This window comes from Pteropus vampyrus, unplaced genomic scaffold, assembly GCF_000151845.1.
Source record: "Pteropus vampyrus isolate Shadow unplaced genomic scaffold, Pvam_2.0 Scaffold2, whole genome shotgun sequence".
NCBI lineage: Eukaryota > Metazoa > Chordata > Mammalia > Chiroptera > Pteropodidae > Pteropus > Pteropus vampyrus.
This window is the reverse complement of record NW_011888783.1, coordinates 23,125,113-23,146,951: the sequence shown is the minus strand read 5'-3', so window position 1 is coordinate 23,146,951 and position 21,839 is coordinate 23,125,113. Positions and strand designations below refer to the sequence as shown.

Sequence of the window (21,839 nt, the reverse complement as noted above, 5' to 3'; positions counted from 1 at the left end):
ATAAATTTGGAAAATGTTACTTTCCATGTTTCCCTTTTGCATATTAGCATATAAAAATCCCTGAGAAGACCTTAAGAGAAGAAAATTTAATTTTGTTTAACCCAGGCTTTCCCAAAAATTATTTGACCATGGAAGTTGTTTTTACAGAAAACATGTTAATTCGCCTTAGTAAATGCTAAAATACAAATCATGTTAACAGTGGTTTTCTCCAGGCAGCCTTGACAATGATTATTTTTCTTTACAATTCCTATTGCTTTCAAACATTTTGTGATAAGTATATCAATTTTGTAAAATAATAAAATAAAATAAAATAAACAGCAAAAGTATGTTTAGTGCTATTTAATGTCATTCCTACATTTATTATTTTATTGGCTTTGCCACACCTGGCAGTTCTGGCAGAGTGGAGGAGAGCAAAGCAGAGTGCAAAGTGGTCAAAGTAAATGGATTTCAAATGATATCTGGGTTTCACTCTCAGATCTGTCACTGCCTGGCCATGTGAACCAGGAGAAATTACACTCTAAGCCTCGGCTTCCTCTTCTGCACAATCGGAATAGCAACTACATCTATTTTACAGAGTGGTGGTTGACTATTAAATTCAGTAGCATGTGCATTATAAACAAATAAATAATAGACAGATAGAGAGATAGAGAGATAGGTAGGTAGGTAGGTAGGTAGGTAGGTAGATAGATAGATAGATAGATAGATAGATAGATAGATAGATAGATAGATAAAATGCAGTAGCGTGTGTCACACATACAGTACCTGGTGAATAGTCAGGGTTCAATAAATGCTCATTGCTTGTATGACCAGTCATACAAGCCACCACACATTGTTCTTAAATTACTGTAACTCAGATCCTTTTTATTAGTGAAAATTTGAATGAATTTACAAATATTCATTCAAGCTCTGAAGCAATTAAGGCTCCACATTTTTTATATATTATCTCATAAAATGCATTATTTAAAAGTAAATTTACCAAGAACACTTTAATGATAAAAAAAATCCAAGTGCAGAGTCTGTGCACAGGTGTTTCACGTTGCCTGAAAATTTTCATTACACTTACTAAGAAAAAGTAGATCTTAATTATGTTTAGACATTTGAAATTAGTCTTTCCATTTTGACATCAAAATTCACCTGCAAGAATATAGAAAACATTCTTATATTACAAAAAAAGAGAATCCAGGAAAACATAAACAAACAAGACTAACTACATTTGCTCTATAAAGGCTTTTAGTCAAGGGTATACAGGGTTAATTTTCAGACTATGCCATTATGCTGCCACCAGACTTAAAGAGTTACAGCTTTATATAACCTGGGGCAAATGCTGCCCACTCACCTCCCCTGTGCTAAATGATAGTCACAGTCATCCTTAAGGATGAAGGAGTCAGGAGTTAGAGATTCCTCTTCCTCTTATCAGTAACTAAAATGTTTCTAGATTGCCACTTAATTCTACTGTATGTATGGTACCAAATTCTTATTTACAAGAAGTGGAAGATCTGATTTTAATCTACATTTTTTAAAAAGTTCTCTTCAATATATGATAGCCTATTATTAGAATAGTGTCTCAAATTTCTACTCTCTCTTTTGAATAATGATGTTCTCGTATGACATTATATTTGAAAATTTTCAGTCAATGAATATCAGGCCTAACAAAATCAAAGAAATGTAGTTAGAGTTACTCTCATTGTACATAAAGGAAAAGTGAAATATTAAAAGATAAGTTAATCCCCACAATAATGAAGTAAAGAAACAATCAGAATTACAATCACCTTGGTAGCACATTCCTAGTCTCAGAGGGGGCATTTTTCTCCTCTAAAAGGGAATGTGATTTTCATTAAGATTAGTACCCATTTTGCATTCAGCGTTCCAAGAACAACTTTCTTGCATCTGGCACAGGAACTTTCACAGTGGACTTGTGAAGAAAACTAACCCCATCTTCCAGTTCCTGGGAGAGAAAAATGAGAACAGGGCGTGTTCCCTCACTCCTTGGTTTCCAATTAGTATATGTCAGCATTACAAAAGGCTTTGTGCTTTAAGAAAGCAGATAATATTTAAAATTTAACAAACATAAACTGAATGTCTGATATGTTTTGGTGTTACTTCTACACTTTCATTCTGTATAATTTTCTTCTTCCACCACAGAGAAAACTGAGGCTCAATGAGGAGAAAGAAAGTGCCTAAGCCAGCGAATGGGAGAGCAGAGATTCAATTCCAGATTTTCTGTCTCTAAGTCCATTCTGCAACAGCTGCTTGTTGAGTGCTATTCTGACTTCTGGCTGGACCAGTTTTATTTGAAACCAAAACCAATGCTGTTAAATGCCCGAGAGCCAAGTATACTGGTTCACCGCACCCGACAACTGTAAGGTAGACTGCAGAGTTAAATGAAGAGTGTTTGGCTCACTTAACATGTTTCTGGAATGTTGTATCACCTGCCCATAAATTAAATGATCATTAAGTTTGGCTTTTTTTTCCTTATGAATTCTGGCTTAGAATTTCATTTTATTTGCGGACAATGTAAAATCTCAACTTGTTGCCAAAAACATTCTTTAAAAAAAGAACAAATTTGTTTTCGACTATTATATGCACAGTTTTGTATCCATTTTAAAGTGTAACTAAAAAAAAAAAAAAAAAAACTATGAAGAAGGAACACACATACTAGTTTTTCTTTCCTAGGTTGCCTATTCAACAGTTTAATTTCTTCCATTCACAATTCACAGTTCTAAATTCTCAATCTCCTTTTTTCATGAGCTGGAAGAAAATACCCTTTATTATTTGGTCTTATTCCTCAGCTATTATTGTTCACAACAAAAGGCTAATTTCTTCTACCAAGAGAAGAACCAAATCAAAATGCAAGACTTGACAATTTAGATTTCAGAGTGTTGTAAAAAAAAATGAATAGAATTCTTATGCACTAATTAATAAATAATTGCTTCATTCTCAAAACTTATAGCTTACTCTATAAATTATGTTACTCTGTTATCATTATTAAAATAGGAATATTTAGGTTCTAAGTAATAATATAGCACTTATGTCCTGTTAAACAACCCTGCCAATGATGGGCAAACTTTTTGTTTTCTCTAAATTTCAGATGGTAATTACATTACTCAGAATTTTCATTTATACTACTAATGAAATGCATTTTTTTTTCTTTTTTTTTGGCGAGGCAACCCTTGGTTGACCTCACAGATTGCAAGGACCTTGTCAGTTTACAATCCCTTATTTTATTTTTTACGCCTCCAGCACCTGGTCTTCCTAGGTGGTCTCCCATCTAAGTACTAACTAGGTCTGACCTTGCTTAGCTTCCGAGATCAGACGGGATCGGGTGCATATTCTTTTATAAATACCACTGTAATGAATAATGCTAAAAGAGAACCTCAAATCAAGAATGGAATTGTATAGTAGAGTGCTGAGAGATTTACTACAACCCTTTTAATGATGTAGTATTTGATGGTGGCTTAACAATTCATAGGGTAATGGCTGCAAAAGTGAATGTTAAATACTTTGCATAACTGAGCTTCTACCACTCTAGGGGACAAGTAATTTGCTGGTCTCCATCCCTGACACTGATCTCTTGCTCAAGTTCACACAAATTCAAATAATGCCTACCCAATAACTGATCATTATGTGTCTAGGTACATGCAGGAAATTAAATTAAACTCAGCAGTATACAGAGAAGTAAAGAATATAACCTCTGCTTTTCGAGGTTTCGCAATCTACTTAATTTAATCAAACATACCAGGAAAAGATTAGCACAGTAATTGTAAATGGCATGAAGGATGCTAAAATGACCACTTAATAATAGCAAAAGGGTTGGGGTGGGGGGTGCAAAGAAAAATAAATCTAAGTATCCAACAATAGGGGACTGGTTATATAAATCATGACTCATCCCTACAAAAACATAATACACAGCTAGGGAAAAAAATAGAGTCCTTAAAATGGAAGTTACATTGTTAATTAAAAGAGCAAGGTATAGAGCAGCACTAACTGTGTATAAAAGGGAGAAACAACACACATACACACAGTCATTTGCTCCTGAGTTTAAGAGGAAATGCACTGTCCAGTATGGTAGCCTAAAGCCACCTAAGTGTCTTCAGCACAGGCAATGTGCCTAGTGCGACTCAGAATTTAAATATTATGTAATAAATTTAAATTTCAAATATAAGTGTATATTCTATTAAAGACAACTCCTTTGTTTTATGCAAAACATTGCATTATATAATATATCATTTAAAGTGAATTTTTTAATGTAGCTCCTAGAAAATTTTAAATTTCACTTGTGGTTTGCATTATATTTCCATTGGAGAGCATGAGTATAAAGTATCCTACCAGAATTTGAGAACTGGTAACATTGATTGCCTCTGGGGAGAAAACCTGGGCAACAAGAACCAAGGGACTAGAGGGTGATCTCTGTTTTGTCACTTTTCTCTTTTAAATTTTGTGCTATTTGAATATATTGCCTATTTTAAAATAATGAATGATGTGACCTATAAAACACCACTATAAGGAATTACTGTCATTAGCATAATTATCAAATCAGTTTTGGATGGAGTATCTCTCCCAAAAAGCAACCATGGTACTTCTGAAGAGGTTATACATGAGCTTTGGCAGAAAATGCTTTCTAATAACCCAAGATCACAGAAGTATTTCACAAACTAAGGATACAAGAATTATCGATTGAACATAAGAGATTAAAGCCTTCAGATCTCAAATTGCTAGTTTGGTGCCAGCACAGTCTAGCATTTAGAACTGCCGCCTTTACTTCCACCATCAAAGATTGTTTTTCATTTTTCCATTCACTGATGATATTTTGCCCATTTTCTTGTTCTTTTCTTCATCTATATCCCTAAATAAAAATTTAATTATCACTACATTTCCATTTAGCACAGCATGCATCTACTTAGATAACCGAAGAAGGAAAAAGGCCAGGAAAATTTTCCCCTTTGCAACTCATAAAAGTAATTTTTCAGCGAACAATAGCAGATCACAAAGGGCTCAATGAAAGGGAGTAAATGAGTATTATATACACAACTGAGATACACTTAATGTATTTAAATATAAAACAAAAAATCAAATTGCATAGGTACAGGGTATTACTATTTCCCCCAATTTTCTATTTTACTTTTTAAAACATTTTTAAAGTGTTGACATAGTTTTAGATCTTAAAATGCATACATCAGTGAAAACTGGTTCTCATTATCAGTGTTAAATTCGAAATGGGTGGTTCTCCAGGATTAAGCAATTTAAAAACCTCCGTTGTCAACTCCTACGCGGTCCCCTCTTTCTCTCACTCACTCTCCTTCCACCTCCACAATGTTTGACATAGGGCTGGGTTGGTGAGTATCATTCTGAGGAAACATTCCTAGGGCCACAGCAATCATGTGTGCAAAGCCATCCATGACAACTCAACCCTAGTGAGACAGGTTCCTCACTGGTCAGTCATTTGATCATCATAATAAACAGATGCTTTGACTAGGTTTGATCTAGAAAGCAAGGCATTCTCCATAGCCTTTAGCTATTAAAACAAAATAGCTAAGTGTCAGAATTTTAAAAATTGCTTTTTGACAGGAAATCTTATGAAATACCCTATGAAGACCAATAGGTGGGAAGAGATGTCAACCATGAAATTAAATAATCATTCCCTGCCTCCTAAACTGTGTATGCCTTCAGCATGGCACATCATTTCTTGGTACTCCAAGGCTGTCTCTTTAATACCAATGGGATTTGAGGTATCTTTGGGTTCAGACCATTCCAGTTAACTGTAGAAATCTAGTCTACCTTGCTTAGGTTTTACAATAACATAAGAAAACTGTGACTGCCTCAAATCCATGATATTCAAATATTCATTACTGCCAACTTTAACTTTTGATATGCTTGATATCTGTAAGAATACCCGCCCCCCAACAATAGATTTGGGTTATCAAAAATTATACCAAAAATTCACTCAATACCTTTGGATAACTTTTAGAATTGCCACTAATTCAGCTTGCATAATCTGGTTGGTAACGTGCATAACTATGATCACAAAAAAATGAAAAACCCAAATGTTATAACCTCAACTATGTATATGAAATCCTAAATTTGACTAAAAAGTTCTAAAAACACCTCTAAATAAAGTCAAGGCTATATACTACTTATAACCAGGGAACTAAGGTAGTTGGACACATGTTCCTAGGCTTTACAAGGATACCAGCTCAAACTCTGGGGCTGCATTTTCTTAATGTCATCTAAGAGTGAATTCCCTGTGTATTTCTACATACATATAGGACCACAAAGTAATGGTATGAATTACTCTCAGACATTGCTCCTTTCTGACAGGTTGCAATAGGTTCAAGATACAAAATTTGCCCCAATTAAAATGCCAGGGGGAAAAAATCAGTATATTTCCCTTTTTGGATCACTGTTGTAAGTTTTTTTCACCTGAATTTCCTAGAAGGGAGAAAATGTTCATAGGTAATAAACTATGCCCATAAAACTTGCCACCTTTTCGAGAAAAAGAAAACTGAGAAGACTGGTAGTGTAGGATCACAACATAAAATTTAAAAATTCGTTTCTTTTCACCTTCTCTTCAGCTTTCAGCTTTGCTCTTCTGAAACATAGCAAAAATGATTTTTGCTTTAAGTTAAAGCATCTACCTGCTCTCTGTGAATGGGCACATTATATAGGAACAAAAGATGGGGAGAAAGCACTCCCATAATCTGATATGACATTTCTGTAAAAATTAAATGACCCTTCGACACTTCGTGTGGTTTTGCTGCCAACTAATAACTGAATCTTGAGAATAATGCAAACTGTTTCAGACCACAAAATACAGATGTGTTTTTTTAATAGTGACCCTATCTCTTTCCTAGTTCTATTAAAGCAGTGATACTTGATTATCAGGCATAAAAAAAAAACCAAATGGTTGCTCCTCTCTCTGATATGTCCACTTTGTATAACTTACATCCACTTTTGCACAAAAGAGAAATTAATTCAATGGCTATTATAATTATCTTGACTACTGTGGACTCAATTGGTCAAGAAACTAAGGCACATCCATCAGACCAGCAAATGGCAGAGTGGTAGCCATTTTCAGATTCAGCAACTCAATTTCCTGTTTTTCCAGTGCATCTGAACTGATACATGTCTGTAGCAGCTGCTAAAACTCTAGCTCCTGTCACACAACTCCCTTTGGGCTCAACTAATACTTCCTTACTTCCACTTCTCCAGAAATAAAAACACGTGTTCAGGTTAGAGAGGGAAAAATTCTCAAAGAGTGGTGATAAGTGTCCCACCTAGGTCTGAGTATCTTAATTCTACTTCTTTACAAATATATCTTGGTCTAAATACAGAAGCTGTAATATTAGCTTATGAAGTGAAATGGTATATTTAATTTTAACAAATATATCAGAATACATACATATTACTTGGTGTTAATCCGTCAAATTAGTTCCTGAATTGAGAAACAATGCACTCTTTCCAATGATACTATCATTTAAAAAAGATGTTCTGATGCCTTTGGCATGCAACTCTATTTAAAAGTCAACCTACATACCACATGAGAAAATCAGGATCATTTTATAGGCACAACCTTATTTTGGACCCAAACTATGATAACTCAGGTTCTTTTACAACTCCATTTCAGAGGCTTGCCTTTGAACCACTTTGATTATTTTCAAAAATCAAATCCCACGAATTTTGGTATTTTCACTCTTAATGTCCAAAGTAATTTTCTACAAGTCAGGAGCAATTACAAAGGCAAACCTCTGTCCTATCAACCCATACTTCCCATACTACTACTTCTTTTTTTATTATTATTAATTGTTTATATTATTTCCAAAGCTCTGATTTCAATGGGGGTGTCCCAATAGGGAGGGAACAAGAATAACTAGAGAAAATTAAAATAAGGGATTCAGAGATAATTGTTTTCCCTGTTCTCCTATTCTCCTAACACCTCCATTCTCAATATTTTACAACCACAAACCTGAAAGCCATAATGGGGTGACATTTTTTTTTTTCTAGAGAGTGGGTAGTTAAGAAACTGACCCAATTTCTTCCCACTAAATTCATGAAAGCCTGCCTCTGAGTTATATCCCTGAGCCATACAGCATGAAAAGACACAGATATAATCAGGATATTACCCATCACGGGGCACCACACATATTGGAAACTCAAATACTTTCATTTATTGCCTATAAACTTGGAAATTCTGATCTTTGTAAAGGTTTATAACTATTTAAAATGTGGTTAAAAATTACAAAAAGCAGTAAGTTTTCAGATTTCTGAGTTAAGCTTAAACTATTTTTCTTGCCTTTGCATCTTTTGCTATTTGATACTGAGAATCCCAATTAAAACAATTCCCTTGTCAAATTACTCTATAATTCAATTCTGTAACTTTCTCATGTTTAAAGTCAATAAATAGTTTTAACTTATTGAAATGTACAAATAGCATTGTGAACTGAAATTATATATATATATTTTTTTTAAAAGTTCACTCTAGCATTTTTCTAAAAACTAGTAAGTTTGTAAGAGCCTTTTCCAAGGGGCTCATTCCTCAGCTATGAAGTTTGTAGGCAAAACTGAAGGCATTTGGCCCTTTATAAATAGCCATGGGAAACTTCTTTCTCCCATACTTTGAGTTTGTTTTTACTGTAACAGATGGGAAAAAAATTTAGCAAAGTCATAAAAAAAAAAAATAGAAGTCTTACAACAACTATCATACTAACATTAGAACACTAAAAGCTTAGAGATAAGTACTATCTTTAACAACAACAAAAATGCTTGGTGGAAATTATAAAGACAGTTTGACTTAACTCATAAAATAGGTATGGACTCAAAAAACTAAACAGGAACTCCTTCTACCTTGGGTTCAGCTCCTAGGCACATCTGTTTCTAAACATCTTAACCATATATGATCAGTCATTTTTTGTAAAAGTTCCTCCAGCACAGTTTAGAACTTCTCTTTAAAATATATTCTAATATCTTATAAATGTTAAAATTCCACAGTGCTTACCAAGGGGCTAAGCCTAAGGGTTCGCTTGAAAATATATATATATATCAATTACTAATCACCATTCTGCAAAATCTCTTCCTATAAGATATACATTGCTTTATGCAAACAAAATATAAATAATTTTGTACTCATTTATTTTTAAGTTCAATACTTAGAGGTCTCTCCAGGAAATAATTTCGAGTTAAATATCCACTACTTCATTTACCAATTTCATTGATTATGCCAGAGGGTCAGCAAATTTTTCCTGTATGTGGGCAGAAGACAAATAATTTTAGCTTTTCAGGCCATACATTCTCTGTCTGGATACTCAGTTATAATGTGAAAGCAGCAATAAACAATATACAAATGAGTAGTTATGCTTTTGTGTCAATAAAACTCTTTATAAAAACAGTAGAGGATAAGAGATTGGTATCCAGAATATATAAAGAACTCCTGAAACTTAACAACCAAAAGAAGCAAACAACCCAACTGAAAAAAAGTCAAAATACTTGAATAGACATTTCTCAAAAGAAGAGATATGACGGACAATAAGCACATGAAATACTGCTCAACATCACTAATCATTAAGGAAATGCAAATAAAAGCTACAATGAGATCCATCTTACACTTATTAGGGTAGTACTGTAAAAAGACAGAAAATAACAAGCATTGATGAAGATGTAGAAAAATGGTAACCCATCTTGGGACTGTAAAATGGTACAGCTACTATGAAAAACAGTATAGCAGTTCTCAAAAAAAAAAAAAATTAAAAATAGAATGACCATATATCATCGAGCAATTCCCCTTCTGGTTATATACCCAAAGTAATTGAAATATATACCCAAAGAGATATTTGTATACCCATGTTCCTAGCAGCATTATTCACAATAGTCAAAATATGGAAGCAACCTGTGTCCATTAACAGATGAATAGATAAGCAAAATGTGATATCTACATACGATAAAATATTATTGTTCAGCCTTAAGGAAATTTTGAAAAATGATACAACATGGGCGAACCTTGAAGACATTATGCTAAATAAAATAAGCCGGTCACAAAAAGACAAAGACTGTTTGATTCCATTTATATGAGGTGCCTAGGGTGGTCAAAATCATGGAGACAAAAAGTAGAATGGTGATTTCCAAGGGCTGGGAGGAGAGGAGAAGAGGAGTTATGTTTAATGGGCATAGAGTTTTGCAAGATGAGAGGAGTTCTGAAGATGGATAGTGGTGACAGTTGCATTATAATATGAATGTACCTAATAGCACTCTATTGTACACTTAAAAATGGTTAAGATGGTAAATTCGATGTTGTGTGTATTTTACCACCATAAAAAAAAAAAAAATGGAGGGAAAGAGAAAAAGTAGAAGGCCCATTTCTACCTTCTGGATGTGGTTTGCTAGGCCATAGTTTGCTTACCAGAAAGTTCAACTATTACATTTTAAGTTCTAAGCATAAACATAATGTTTTAAAGTTAGCATCAAATATCATTTCTACACTAACATCATATTCCTTAGTTTTTTTTCCTGCATAGTTACAGAAAAGTTCTTTAGTAAAGCTCTTAAGATCAAAAACCAATCCCAGTGCCTAGAAAAACATGTTTTACATAAAATAAAGGCTCACAAATTTTGACTAATTAAATGAAAGCAGTTGTCTCAATAACATGAATCTTGGCATTGATTATTATATAAATAAATCTTTATGTAAGGCCTATTATATAAATATTGACATTTCAACAATAAAGGTCATGTTATTCAATCACTCTAACACATTCAAAGAAAACTAGAATATGAACAAGAAGTCTAGCATCATCTTAACAATTTCATTTTTCTTTGATAATCAAAAACCCTAATTTTGAAATTACACTATAACTTTAATAGCTGACTAATAGGAAAAATGAATATAGATTATCATATGACAAAAAGCTATGCATTTATGATGAATTAAGTTAAATTATCCCCAACACATGAAAATGTTAAATATGATTTTGAAGAAATAAACCAAATATGTAAGTTCCTTCTAAATGCTAGGCATGGATTTCTTCATATGCATTAGAATCTGTAGTTTTTTAAAATATATATATATATATAATACAAACATGATTTTTTTAAAAAATCAAGACGAGGCATTTACAAAGCCACTTTAAATAAAAATATTCTTTAGCCATTCAGTGTAATCCATGGTGGCAAACATACTGAATGACAACAGGCCTAGTGATAAAGGGCAGTTGGGGATCAGTCTTTGTTTCTATTGCTCTTTCATCCCTTAGAGTTGTGTAGCCTTGAGTTGTTAATTAAGATCTTTGAGCCCTAGTTTCCACAACTGTAACAGTTAATATACTTTCTCAAAAAGAAGTAGGAATTTTTTAAATAACATCACTGTAAAGCAACTAAATGGATCTTTAAAAAGTCAGAGTAAAGCTGAAAGTTCAGATCTTGAGTTCCCTTAAAATGTTTAATAGCAGCCTCCTTTCATTCTATTTACAGTTTCATCTCCATGCCGCCTGTTGATATCTATGTAATCAAAGGTTCTCAGATATGGTTGCCCATTAGAATCACCTGAGCAGCATTTTAACTCTCCATGCCCTTGTCCCAGGTCAGGTAAAATCAGAATAGGTAGGGTTGCCAGAGCATGGGTATTAATTAGTATTAAAGATTCCCAGGTAATTCTTGTGTTGAAACTCAAGCATTTAACTTCTCAGTAGTCAATAAATGTTGGCTACCAAGAACTTGGTTTGTACAATCAGTGAACTTTAGAACCAATAAAGCATCCAAATGAAAATTTAAGAAAGCAGCTGCTAAATCATTCATTAATGTTTACTACATCTTCAAATAACGCCATAGCTCCAAAGCTGCAAAATTATAAGGTAGTAGGCGTTTTTATCCTGACTATCCTGAAAATTTGTTTCAGAATTAAAACATTTAAATTTCCTTGAAGCAAGGTCAACTACACTGTTGACATTTAAATTTCAGAGTTTTGTTTTTGTTTGTTTTTTTTTTAAGCATTATCTGATTATCTGTATGGGCAAGTAAAAAACACAAGCACTAGTAGCTGTAAAGACAAGGTACCCAAGATGACTCTCTGAAATTTAAATGTATCATATTTTGGTTAGAAAAAGATTAAAAGCAATTAATGCAATGAACTCGGTAACTAGTCCTAGGTTCTCCTTCAGGTTTTGCCACTAATTTGCTATGGGACTTCAGCATAGTCAGCATCTCTGGCCTTCAGATTGTCATTTGTAAAATATGGAGTTGCGCTAAATTTCTTTAAAATGACCTGTTACAATAATGTAAGACTTGGAAAATTACAGAGGGATTCTTTAGAACAGTGATATACAAAGATAAGGTGTAAACTAGGCCTCATAGGTTATTAGCGTAATGAGTCATGATTTAAGTAGTTTTATACTAAGGAATTTACTTCCCAAACCTAACAATTTATTATAACATATTGACTGAGATTGCTTCCTACTGCTTCCCAAATACCCATATCTGGGATAATTATTTTTCACAATTAAAATCTTTTTAGTGTTTTGGATTTTTGAGAGCAAAAAAAGCAATACTGAATATCCAACAAATATTATGTAATAGGCACTTGGGATACACTAAGGGACAAGATATGCAAGTGAAAGAAGACAGATAAGCAGAGAATTTTTTGTTTATACTTTTCAGATAGTGATAACTTATCTGAGTAGAATAATGTCAGGTAAAATGACGTTTTTTAGATAAAATGTTGAAGAATTTTTCCAGATGACCCTCCTTAAATTTGGAGAGGGGAGGGCAAAATACCTTTAAAAAGTATTCTTTATATTTGAGAAATTAGATAAAGCAGTTTTGTACATTCTTTTAAAGAACTTATTATTTTATCCTTTAAATTCTCAAAAGTAAAATTTGAATTATCTTAACGATAGTCATGCTTATCACAAGAAAGCACTTACCATTTCTTCATCTCGGAGCCATCTGATCTCACCTATTTACTCAAAAGTATTACTTGATTTCTAAACACCCGTGTTTTTTGTGTATGTGCATATTCTGTTTTTTTTTAAGTACTTTAACCTAATCCATTTTCGAATGCACCAATTTTATTCTATCTTATTATATGGTTCCTGAATAACATTTCAGTAGTCCCGAAAGCTGTCTCATCTTCAATTTACAAAACTCAAGCTCCATTTAGAGGCTCACGCTTTTATAACTAATATCTTTCTACCAATGTATTTTACTCATACGTCCTAATTCAAAAATGTATGGAAGAATATATGATAATTTCTAAACAATGAAAAAACTGGGGAATGAATAGGAATATAAGTCAACAATAATAGAGCTACTTGCAGAGAGAAGATAACTATTTGTACAAGTGAAAGAATTAATTCATACACTACAAAGTTTCCTCTACCTAAGCATTATATTAAATATCTTTTAAATTAGTCATGTTGCTTTGAGTCATTTCCATGTTTCCTCTAGACAACTGCCAATGTTCGCATGGACTCTGATGAATAAACATGCTGTGACTTGCTTCTAAGGAAACGCCTGTCATGTTCCAGGGAAAAATGACTTCTCTACTCTTAAATCAGGAAAACTGTACAACTCTCATTCATTAGTAACAAAGTCGATTTTTCCTTAACGTTTCTTTTCTAGAATGTTTCTATTCTCTTCAGGGCACTTCTGCGTTCAGATTTTCAGGAAAGGAATTGAAGTGGGGAAACACAAGGAAAAAGTTATACTACATCAAAGGGGTTTCCCACTTGAAAAGTTCAATTAGCACCCGTGTTCAGCTTTCACTGTTTACTAAGACCAAGGTTATTTCCACGTTCTGTCCATCTCTTGCAGAACTACCTGTTCTCACTACTGTTTACCCAAAAGCTTAGCAAAGTGATATTAGCATATCTGGCAGGAAGACATGCTTCATTTAATATTAACTCACCATGTGACAGCCCCTTCCCCTCCAATCTCTGCTCAAACACGTGAGGTTACAAAGAAAAGTATGGTTGTTTGCAGTCTGACTTCGCGCTAGGCTCTGGCACCAACAATTGGTCACAAGCACACACACCCCCAATCAGAGGCGCGCACCCCGTCGGGTCCCGGAACTGTCATGCGGCTGACAGCTGGCACACTCTCCCACTGCCCTCCACCCGCTCGCAGAAAGCCCCTTCCTTAGTCACCTTGACATTGCTCACGTGCCTGGGCCTCAGCTCTCGACCTACGAAACTTTTTACCCCTTCCTAGAAGCTCACTTACAGGTATCTCCCGCCGCTCCCCCAGAGCCCCAACAAGGAGCCCTTTGTTACAATTTTTGCTCCCGGACTCTTCGCCCAATCCCTGGCATTCAGCCGCTCTTTAGCGACTCAGAGCAGCCCAGCAGGAAAGTAATGAAAAACTACCGGGATCCCCCACCCTGTGCGGTCTCCGAGGAGGCGGTGGAAGCAGCCTCCTCGGCCGCGTGTCGGTTGGCCGGAGAGTCAGGCCGCTGGCAGGGCAGCGAGTCGCCAGCCAGGTAAACGTCGAGGCCTCGCCGGCCTCGCCGGCCTCGCCCTCCCTGAGCGGCGGCATCGCACTCGGGGCTTACCCGGCGGGGCCGGTGGGCGGCGTGGGCGCCGCCGGGGCGTCTTGCGCGTTCGGGGCTCGGCCGTCCATCGCCCTGCGGACCGCTGCGCGGGCTCCCGCTCCCAGGCGGCGCGTCACTGCTGAAGTGGGAGAGGCCAGACGGTCAGGGCGGGACACGCGCCTTCCCGAGGCCAGAGCAGGGCTGGCCGTGCGTCAAGAGACCGCCCGAGCCACCCAAACCCGGGCCGGCCCGCCTCCCAAGTGCGCTTCCACCTGCGGGCCCGGGCTCCCAGCCCGCGGGCGCCGGGAGCTGCGGCGGCAGGAGGCGGTGCTGCAGCCCCCGCCCTGTGGGGTGGACTAGGTAGCCATTAGGCGCCTCTCGGGGAGGCAGAGGAGCTGCCCAGGTTGGAAGGAGGAGGAGCGGGGCAAGGGGCAAGGCACACAGGCACGGCCGCCACGCCTGCAGCGCACCCCCGGGCGTACAAACAGAACGCCCTGGGAAAACTTTTCGCTAAGGAAAGTTGGGAGAGCTCGTTTCTTTTTCTCCACCCAAGTCTCCTACTTTCTTTTCAGAAAGAGACAGTGGCTCGCCTGTTCTTTCCCGCGCCTTCCTTCCCTACTCTGCCCTCCCCCGACCCCGCTCTAGCAGTTCGGCTCTCGAGCCAGGACTTGAAGGGAGGAGAAAGCGGCAGCCTCGCCGGGGCTCAGACCAGCGCGGGCCAGGCCGGGCCGAGGCGGCGCCTCCCCCTGCCCCGCGGGCGGGGTGCCGGGAGCTCGCTGGGCTCTGCGGAGCCTCTCCCCAAACCGGCTCACTCACCCTGCCCCATTTCCCTTCCCAGAGCCAGGGAGCTCGCTGCCACCTCCTCTGGCCAGCCACCTAAAAGTGGCGAGGAGGCTTGGCGGCATCCGAGCGAGAGAGGCAGCGAGCCAGAGAGAGAAATGGGGCGGGGATGGACTAGTACCGAGTTGGAATTTCCTTCCCCCAGGGCTTCGGGTTTTTGGGGTCCAGCTGGGGAAGCCGAGCGGAAAGGAAACTCCCAGGCGGAGTGTTCCCATTCCCACCGCTAGGGCGTCGATTCGGGAAGTCCGGCGCGCCCTAGTGGGACAGGTGAGGAGGAGGGGAGAGTGGGTACCTGCCCTGGAAGGACCCGAGGGAGGATCCCGGCGGCCGTGGAAACGCGGAGAGAAACTCGAAGAACGGGGCCTGCACCTTTCGCGACCAGGGTGGTTTTTTGTTTTGTTTTGTTTTTTTCGATTTTCAACCTGACCTCTAAGATTGCTATTCTGTTAAAAGCGTACCTGTGACACTGATCTTTCTAATCGGGGGCAAATTTAAACTTGCCCAGTCTTTAGAGGCTTATTTATTTATTTGTTTGTTTATTCCTTTTCGCCTGTAGCAGCAGTGACGTGAGGACTGGACAATATTATGTCCGAGGACAATCTATAAATTAAGAAACAAATGATAGCTTTTATTCACCTCTTGGAAATTAGAAATAATCACATAGACTATGTGATTATTTCTTCGTGCCTTTTTGTAAGTTTTGGTTCCCACTTACATGCATACTCTTCAGATGATTCTTTACACCTGGCAAACAGGTATATTTGCATATCTTTATATTATCATAAATGCCATTTGTTGTAAGAGACAAGTCAATTTTGATGAGTCCAAAATCTTGCTTTCAGAATAATAACGTGAAATTAAGAAATTTAAACGGCAGTTTAAATTTTTAAAAAATATTTCAACGAACTGTTATGGAGAGGTTAGATGAAAGAGCATCCTAAAAGTGACCTCCACTGTGGTATTAGTAGAAAATAACGAATCTGTTAACCACTTCACTCCAATGATAGGATAACATTTGGTAGGTGGTAACAATTAAATTGATATTTGGACCAATGTTTGACCAAATGCTTCTTTAGTTATTTATTCATTATTATAGCAACCAAAAATATGCTGAAAATGAGTATTATACTAATACCTAGCAATATACCATCTGTCTATAATGGGTAGTCATTAGTATTTATTCTTTTCCGTTCATAATATATTCCTTTTAGTGTATTTTTATATATGAAAAAAGTGGCTTATTTAGATTACAGTATGAGAACCATATGAAGAAAGTTGTGTTTTAATATTTTACCTAATATTAATCAAATCTATTTAAATATACCTGGCTTTTAGTCTTTAAACAACTTGGGTTAAACAATTTCATGACTCAATTATGCTTCTAAATGACTAGCTGCTTGCAGACAATAATACAAACATTGAGTAACAGTGAAACTACTTAATGTCTGTAATTTCAATCACAGATCCAAGATTAAACTTTAATTAGTTTCAACCTTAATGTATGACACGCGTCTAATATTATTGGCTCCATTAGTCTAATCTGAAACCTAATACATTTTCATAACATTTCATACTACTGAAAGGCACTTTCAGTGCTCACCAATTTTTCCTGTCTTCCTTCTGGTCTTAAGCATAGGGAAAGATTACATTTTCCACTCCACTGAAATTAGGTATAGCAATGTAACTTGTTTGGATAGGTAAATGTGAGCAGATGTGAAATGTTTCATTTTCTGGTGAAATCACTTAAAGGCCAGTACTTGACTCGATGCTCTCTTCCCTCATTGCTGCAATTATGGAATTGTGTATTAAGATGAAGGTAGCATAGGACTGAAGGGTCCTGTAAAGCTGAGCGCAGCTGCCCTGGAGAGCCCCAGGACCTACAACAGAATCTACATAAGCAAGAAATAAACTTGTGTTGGGTTAAGACACTGAAATATTGAAGTGGCTTGTTACCCGCTATTACTTAGCTTACCTTAGGTACAGTAGTCCCGGCCTTATCCATGGTTTTGCTTTCTGCAGTTACCTATGGTCCACAGCAGTCAGAAGATATTAAATGGAAAATTCTAGAAATAATTCATAAATTTTTAATTAAGCACCATTATGAGTAATGTGATAAAATCTCACAAGTCCCACTCCTTCCCGCCCCTAACATGAATTACCTCTTTGTCCAGCATATCCATGCTATACATGCTCCTGCCTGTTAATCACATAATTGCCATCTAGGGTTATCAGATTGTCACCATACGGCAGTGCTTGTGTTCAAATAACCCATATTTTGCTTAATAATGGCCCCAAAGCACAAGAGTAATGATGCTGACAATTCAGATATGCCAAAGAGAAGTTGTAAAGTGATTCCTTTAAGTGAAAAGATATGTACGTATAGGAAAAAAAACATAGTATAGAAAGAATTCGGTTCTATCTGCAGTTTCAGACATTCACTGGGGGTCTTCGAAAGTATCCCCATGGATAAGGGGGCACTACTACATAAACATAACAATTTTAACCTCTGAATTCCTTGACTGCATAGGAACTATTTATGACAATCTTTTATTTGGAAGATTATTAAAACATAGTTTTATATCTGGTAAATATAAGGCTACTTTTCTTTTCATATATTTTAATCTGGATTAAGTATTGCCTCATAGCTCCAGGCATAATTCTTATGCAGGTTATAAATTTTGCAGTCTGTCAATTCTATAGAAAAAGCTGAGCTATTACTATTGCTGACACTATTTCAACACCCAAGAGTTTTCTTCCAGTTCTTTCTGAAAGATCTCACCTTTTTTTTTTTTTTTTTTTTTGAAACAATGTTGGAGGAAGTTGCAGAATGTAAGAAGTGGAACATGCTAATGGTAGTTTGAGAATACAGTTCTTCCACTTGGGAGTTCTGTGTTTCAATTGAAATTGGCTATAGACGTCTAGCAACAAAAACACAATAAATTGCCTAGTTATTTCAGCATTAAAATGTCTTTAAATTTTAAAGTAAATTCAATTCAGTGAAGCTAACCATTTTACAATTTTCATAGTTTTATTTGTGGAAAGTCATACTCCCACGTTTGAAGAAATATTTGGAAATAATCTTGTAATTTTTAGTTTCTTCATCAGTAAGATGGTGATAAATTAGCATGATATTCTATGTTGCAAGTTTCAAATTATGAATAAATATAACAAATAATTGTATTCTATAAAAAAAGTTTAAATGTAACAGATACATATCATACAATGTTAACTCTAAGAAAGACTTTAGAGATTGTCTGCTCAAACCATCCACTACGTTTATTGGAAAAACCGAGAAGTATAAATAGGATTGTCAGATTTAGGAAATAAAAACACAGAATGTCCAGTTAAATTTTAAATTCAGTTAAATAATGAATGATTTTCGGCACAAGTGCTATGCAGTATTTAATTATACTAAATAATTGTTGTTGCCTATCTGAAATTCAAATTTAACTGGGCATCCTATGTTTTATATGAAAACTCTACCCATAAACGTATCATAATTCTTTTCAAAAGACATGCAGCTTACTATATACCAATACAGGAATATAATCTGAATATTTAAGGAGTTTAAAGATAATGCCTACAGGAAATTAAGTTCTATAGTAGCATGTTTTAGAAAAGCAAAATAGCCATATTTCATAATCATTATTTCATAAAAACTTGAAAACATTCTATCATGTAAAATGGAAACCTTTGAATCTATTGACTGGAGTTACTGAGCACTGAATTACTTCTATCTCTCAGAATTTGAAAAATGCTCATATTTAAAAATCAATTTCTTTTTTTGTTTTGCTAAAACATGGGTAGCTCAACTGGTCATCACTGTTAGCCAGAACTGAATAGCAGCAATTCATCAAGCCATGTTTTCTGAATAGTTTTAGTCAATAATTAGTCATTTTTAAGTGTAGTAAAATCTTAGCTAAGAAAAAAATGAGAATTAGAATCCTTTAGAATCATCTTATAGCTCTATTCTGATCTAAACTTGATGTTTTAGATTGTTGTCACTTATTTTATATTTTTATTACCACAGCTGTCTTTATTCATTTTTGTGTGGAACTTAAACAAATCCAAGACTTTAGCACTGAAGTGTTAGTATAATAACCAGTCTCAGTTGCAGAGGGAGATAGGGCTGTCACTTATGGGGTTTCCTGAAACTGATGCAGGGGCTCCTGAGTTGGCCTTAACTGTTGAGGTCATCAAAGCTCTTAGGCTTCTCCATTTCTCCTTGAGTAAATTTATCTTTTTTATATATAAATTTCTAATTTAATCATTTTATAGAAGCTTTCAAAATTATTGACATAAAGTTGATAATAATGACCTATTTTTTAGTCTCTAAGAAAGCTAAAATTAACATGGCATTTTTCATTCCAAATACATTTATTTATGTCTTCTGTCTTTTATTCTTGTAAATCTTGTCAGAGGTATGTCAATTTTACAAGACCCTTTTAATAATCCAACTTTTGGCTTTGTTGATATCTACTGCATATTTATTTCCAAATTTTTAAAATGCAAGGCATTGCTCTGTGAAGTGGTCCCTGGGAAAGGTCAAATTGAGACTAGAAGTCAATTTATCAGGCAGGTTATAGAGATGATACCTGAGTGGGAAATTGGACCAATGTTTTAGATACCCTTCAAATCTAAGAATCTTCGTTTTTGAGAGCTGGGTTATTTGGCAAGAGTAATAGTTGTAGCTAACTCCAAATTGTAACTTTCTTTTATAAAAGTATTCCTTAGAAATATGAAATTAGAAAATAAAAGATCTTAAAATTCTGTAAAAGGGACTTTATTAAGGAATGCAAACTGTAATACATGATGCCTTCCAGCAAGCCATAAAGAAAGAGAAAATCTCTTCCTAATGTTATAGTAATAATATGTTTGATATTTGTTACTTGTAAGGTGGTAAAGAGCTCTATATATTATTTTAAATATGTAATTAATTCTTGTGACACATAAGGCAAAGAGAAGGCATAATTATTCTTATTTTAAAAATGAATAAAATGCAGCTCAAATTTTTTATAGGATTACCCCTAAGGACACACAAATGAATGGAAAAGTAGTGCTGATGTCTCCACATTTTTAATAAAGAACGCAGACATTAGCTTACCATAATGACAGGAACTACTTTTAAATTACTTAAGGAATCTAACATTATTTTCAGTTATTTTAATATTGGATTAATCTTATCATAATAATCACTTACTAAAATAGAGTAAAAATGGATTAAAATATCAAATTTCTCTCATAAAAATAATCAATTATGCCAGGATGGCATTAATTAAAATACTATTTTATAAGAAAAGTGTAATATGCAGATAAAGTCTGTTAATTCTTAAAGTAAATTTCTAATCAGCTACATATATTTTGAAATCTTTTAAGAAAAGATGAATGCATAAATCATTTTTTTAAATAATGCATCAAAACGCTGTTCGCTTTTGTCATATTGTCTTCATAAGTAAATGGCACATTTAGGTGAACAATATTTTTTTATAATTATTTTAACTCAGGTTAACTAAAGCTATCTTTATTGTGTAAAAGCTCATAGAAGATGATATTAAATACTAGTACTTTGGGGGCAAGGGGTTACTAAATATAGTTAGATTAAGAAGCTCTTAAAATAACAGCTAGATGGTAAATGGGACTATTTACAGAGTCTGGTAACTATTTTTATGTTATACATTTTGTTTGATTTAACATCTCAATGTATTTATACATATAGTTTTACTTATACATTTTAGTATTATAATCATATTACATATTTACTATCTAGTGTTATACATTTACTATTTATTTATAGTTATTATTTACATTTACTATTAGGTATTTAATAGAACTATTTAACAAAAATTAATATTCAGACCTAAACAAAATACACTATTTGGTACTTGATAAATGCCTGCTATAATGATTTACACCAATAAATATGTCGAGATTCAAATATGATGTTGACGAAAATCCTGAAGGATGACTATTACAATTCCCATTTTGACTCTCAGAGAGGTAAGGAAGATACCATGCCTAAACAGACGAGCAGAGCAAATATTTAAATATAAATCAAAATATTTAACTTATGATAGGCCAATAATTATGTTAATAAAATCTTGCTTAAAGCAGAAGTTAAAAGAAGTATATGGATAAGGCCACAGTTATGGAATTTTAAAATTCTGTGACATTTCTAGAATTTGGTCTTTATCAATGGCAGAAGATTTCATAACTGGATGAGCAGCAGAATCACTTGGTGTTCATGTTAAAAATATCGATTCCTAGTCTTCCCATCCTCTCCCACCCTGCCCCTTCAGCCTAAATGTAAAGTGCACCTCAAAACATGAGACCCTCAGAGTTAAGCCATAATGAAAAAAATATATACAATATTTTATTGCCCCTTATTTATCGCTATTGATACAGAAATTGGGGGACATTTCAAATGAAGATGAGATTCCTGACTGTAGAGAGAACTTCTTAAGGATATCAACATTTCCAGTGCTTAGCACAGAAT

The 21,839-nt window shown here is 35.4% G+C and overlaps 1 long non-coding RNA gene across 1 annotated transcript in view; it reads left to right on the top strand.

Annotated features, from left to right (window-relative positions):
- Window positions 1–14,361: 14,361 nt before the first annotated feature.
- The window catches only part of LOC111738684, a 51,988-nt gene continuing 44,510 nt past the window's right edge, over window positions 14,362–21,839 (top strand). Inside the window, exon 1 of the long non-coding RNA XR_002779918.1 lies at window positions 14,362–14,455. This is a non-coding gene — a long non-coding RNA (uncharacterized LOC111738684). The remainder of the gene's footprint in view (window positions 14,456–21,839) is intronic.